This window comes from Ahaetulla prasina, chromosome 11, assembly GCF_028640845.1.
Source record: "Ahaetulla prasina isolate Xishuangbanna chromosome 11, ASM2864084v1, whole genome shotgun sequence".
In the NCBI taxonomy this organism is placed as follows: Eukaryota; Metazoa; Chordata; class Lepidosauria; order Squamata; family Colubridae; genus Ahaetulla; species Ahaetulla prasina.
The window spans coordinates 671,160-675,935 of NC_080549.1; positions in this window are offsets into that span (position 1 = coordinate 671,160).

A 4,776-nucleotide genomic window follows, 5' to 3' on the forward strand; every position below is an offset into this window, starting at 1 on the left:
AGCTAATTATTGCTGGGATAATTAAATTTAATGCAGTAATTTGTTATCTAAATGTCTCTAATCGATGCAATTAAAAAGGCAAAGAAATGGGTTTCGGTGTGACTAAGGCACGAGGGGTCCCGCGCTCGAACTCGGAGGCTTCGGGGAAGCGGCTCCGGAGGGCCGCCGGGAGCAGCCCAGTTGCGGACCGCCCTGGGCCCTTTTCGAGGCCCAGCGAGGCCCCCTTGGGCGGAGGGCTCCTTGGCCGGCACAGGTGACCTTGTGCCAAGGATAAGGAGGTCAGGTGGTGTGTGAGGTGGTTGTGGCTGGTGCCTGATGCTCCCTGGTTGCGTCGGAGAAGGCCAGGGAGGTTCCCCCGGGAAGGGCGGGCGGGTGGGGGTGGGGGCATCAGTCCTGGTTCAACTTCTAGACTAGGCAGGTAGAGGAGCCCCCCCCCCGCTTAATTTGGAGATCGGCATCTCCAGCTCCCCAACCCTCATGATGAAAGCCAGAAGGGGAGGGGGGGCTCTGTTCTCCCACCCACAATGCTTAAAAAAGGGAAATCCTTCCATCCCAGCACCTTAATCTTAACTCTGGCCCACCCAGGAGCTGCTAATTGGGGGAGGGAAGCCTTCCAACTTGCCTTCAAAGTGGGTGGGATGAACCTGCATTGGTTCATTTTCTTGAGCCTCTCCCCCCCTCTTTCTCCCTCTCCCCCCTCCCTCTCTTCCTCCCTCCTTCCCTCTCTCTCTCCTTCTCCCTCCCCCTTCCTCCCTCTTTCTCTTCCTCCCTCCCTCCCTCTTTCTCTTTCTCTTTCTCATTCTTTCTCCACGGGGCTGCTGGGGACGGGGTGCTGCCAGAACAGAAGGTGGAAGCTCAGCCTGATGGGCACAGAAGAGGCATTTCTGAGATTCAGACACCCTGAGCATTGCCCTCCATGCAAAACTGGCCACTTGCAGGCTTGGGGCATTCAACCCCTGTCCTGTGGGTCAAATTGTCTATCTTCATCCTGCCTTGATCCGGGGCAAAAGCAGCCAGCGGACCTCGGTCACGGCTGGGGCGCCCAGCTCCCCTTATCCAAAGCAAAAGGGGCAAAATGCAAATTCCTCTTTGGCAAGGGCAGCTGAGGCCCACCATAAAACGGCCCTTGAGTGGGGACCGCCTGGCTGGGAGTCACTTCCCGGCTCCACTTCTCCATTCCACCACAGCCTTTTGTAGCAACAGCAAAAGTCTGTTTCAGGTGCTAAGTGAGAGGAAATAGCCCCCCACCCCACCCAGTCTTGGCAAGCAAGGTGACCCTGAGATTCTGCAGAGAGAGCCGGCTGAAGTGCAGATTAATCTGCAGGGTGAAAACCTGTGCCTGGTGTGTGGGTGTGGGTGTGGGTGTTGTGCCCATGTTTTGTGCAGATGAATTGCAAATGAAGCCCGGTCCTCCCTCCCCCCCTCCCCCTTTTCATGTGCTCCCTCATTCATGCTGGCCACAACTCTTGAGGCTGGCCTGAAACGGTTTGAGTGATTGGAGGAAACCCAGGCTGTTCCCCTCCATCCAATTGAGACAATGAAAGTTTGTTAACCAATTTTGGGAATGTGATCCTACATAGACAGTCCCAGCATGTGTATGCACATGCACAATCACTGCAGAAGGACACTTGGGGAGGAGGGTGATCGAACCAGCATTCTGCAAACACTGTGGTTGCCATGGAAAAGAATCCCGGATGGCTGCCTGCTCTCCGTCCATGTTGGGGTTGATTGCTTATGCCTTCTGCTCGAAGCAGCTTCCCCCCTCTCCTGCCCCCCAATTTGTCTGCAGACTGCCAGGGCATGAAGGCTCCTCAGGCAGGCAGAAGCTGTGGCTCAGGGCGGGAGATGCTTCACTGTATTATTGGGGGAGGGGGTCATGGGGGGAGCCTTACTGGTCACCCTGAGCTGGGAACTGGTAGCCAGCCCATCAGCTACTGCTGGACTAGTTTCCAGCCTCCTTCACTATATCCGTATTGGAGCATCTTTTCCAGCTGCAGGAAGAAACACCAGGAGCGCAGTGATAATTTTACCTGCTGAATAGAATGGCCAGGACGGGGGAGGGGCTTCGTGAGCAGGGGAATGGTTGGGCTGACTGATTCTGTTTCTTTATGCCAAGTGTTTTTTATGCTGCTGCTGCTGCTGCAGAAGACCCCAGATAGCAGCCCATTTTAGCCTGGCCCTCTGTGTTCACCTGGGGGGGGTGTCGGTTTAAGGGAAATTCCAAGAAGGGGGACATGGAAGGCAGAGGCTGCCTGGCAGACTTGCCAGAGAGGAGGCAGCGGGATCAAAAGTCCTTCTCAACCAGTGGCTGCTTGGGGAGGGGTTCTGAGAGTTAGGGTTGGGGGGGGGGAACGGAAATGAGCCTGGCAGAGGCCCCACAGGTGTTCCCTCAAGTGGCTAAGGGAGGTTGGCCGCCTGTGGACGGATGGGGCTCTCTTCCCGGGATGCAATAGGTGCCTCTTGCTAAGCCTGTGGTGTCCGGGGACTGGTCAGCAATGACCACTGCAAACCGCTTTTGGGGTGGGAAGTGGAAGGGGCACATTAGGCATTTGCAAGCTTTTCTTGGGGAGTCCAGTGAGGAACTCCTTCCTAAATGGTAAGGCGGGTGGGAGAGCTTGGCACATGCAAGGAGAGATAAAGAAAACTCTGGAATGGGTCCTTCCCCTCTCCACCCACCCCCCTTTTGAAGCTGGGTCAAATCCACCCTCCCATCCTGATGCAGGAGTGGGGGTCTCAGCTAGTCCCGCCCACACTGGTGCCCCCGCCACCTCCCCAGCCCACGACAGGTGCCTTGGTCCAGGTGCCTGCTGCAAAAGGCTTCAGCTTATGGCTCCCAGTTGCCATGGAAACACCACCAGAACTGGCATCGAGCAATGATGAGAAAGGAAGGGGCACAGAAGGAGATCACAGGGAGGGAATGATGGGAGCCCCCCTCCCTGAGGAGGTTTGCCAAGACACACCAGTGATGGTCCTTGGCACTGGCTTCTGGGGGTGGAGTTCTGCCCTCCTGGGTCCATTGTGCGCCAGTTCACCAATGAAGAGAGGGCAGGCAAAACTGTGGCTTCAGGCTGCCCTCAGAGGTAATGGCTGCACTAGTGGGGGAGGGAGAGGGGTCTCTGCCACTCACAGCCGCAAAGGCATCGGGACCTTAAAGGCAGGAATCCCGCATCCGCTGCTCCAAAGCACAAGGGCTTGCTGGAGGGAGGGCTTCGTGAGCAGGGGAATGGTTGGGCTGACTGATTCTGTTTCTTTATGCCAAGTGTTTTTTATGCTGCTGCTGCAGAAGACCCCAGATAGCAGCCCATTTTAGCCTGGCCCTCTGTGTTCACCTGGGGGGGGTGTCGGTTTAAGGGAAATTCCAAGAAGGGGGACATGGAAGGCAGAGGCTGCCTGGCAGACTTGCCAGAGAGGAGGCAGCGGGATCAAAAGTCCTTCTCAACCAGTGGCTGCTTGGGGAGGGGTTCTGAGAGTTAGGGTTGGGGGGGGGCAACGGAAATGAGCCTGGCAGAGGCCCCACAGGTGTTCCCTCAAGTGGCTAAGGGAGGTTGGCCGCCTGTGGACGGATGGGGCTCTCTTCCCGGGATGCAATAGGTGCCTCTTGCTAAGCCTGTGGTGTCCGGGGACTGGTCAGCAATGACCACTGCAAACCGCTTTTGGGGTGGGAAGTGGAAGGGGCACATTAGGCATTTGCAAGCTTTTCTTGGGGAGTCCAGTGAGGAACTCCTTCCTAAATGGTAAGGCGGGTGGGAGAGCTTGGCACATGCAAGGAGAGATAAAGAAAACTCTGGAATGGGTCCTTCCCCTCTCCACCCACCCCCCTTTTGAAGCTGGGTCAAATCCACCCTCCCATCCTGATGCAGGAGTGGGGGTCTCAGCTAGTCCCGCCCACACTGGTGCCCCCGCCACCTCCCCAGCCCACGACAGGTGCCTTGGTCCAGGTGCCTGCTGCAAAAGGCTTCAGCTTATGGCTCCCAGTTGCCATGGAAACACCACCAGAACTGGCATCGAGCAATGATGAGAAAGGAAGGGGCACAGAAGGAGATCACAGGGAGGGAATGATGGGAGCCCCCCTCCCTGAGGAGGTTTGCCAAGACACACCAGTGATGGTCCTTGGCACTGGCTTCTGGGGGTGGAGTTCTGCCCTCCTGGGTCCATTGTGCGCCAGTTCACCAATGAAGAGAGGGCAGGCAAAACTGTGGCTTCAGGCTGCCCTCAGAGGTAATGGCTGCACTAGTGGGGGAGGGAGAGGGGTCTCTGCCACTCACAGCCCCAAAGGCTTCGGGACCTTAAAGGCAGGAATCCCGCATCCGCTGCTCCAAAGCACAAGGGCTTGCTGGAGGGGGAGGGGCTGGAAATGGTGGGAGGGATGGTACTTGAATCCCTCACTCAGGTGCTGCCTGCTTTCTGGCCCGTAAATCAATCCCAGAGCGAACAGCAGGCTGGGAAAGAGACATTTGGGGGAAAAGGACCAGAAGTTTCCGAGGGGTGCTGGCCTGCGTCCCACTTCTGCTGCCATGGGTGGGGGTCTTCTGCAGATCTTAGGCGGGTCTGTGGCCGGAACAGGCGAGACACCCTGCCATTCTTCCACCCTCCCCGCCCCAACAGGACCCCAGCCCAAGAAGAAACAGCACAGCCAGCAGCTAAAAATATCCCTTCCAGTTTATTGGGAATTTCTCCTTCCTCTGCTCCAAGATACATTCCCCACCCCCACCCCCCAGCGAAGAGCAGGCTGGTGACGACGGGTGGAGGAGACACACACAGAAGTTTTAAACTTCC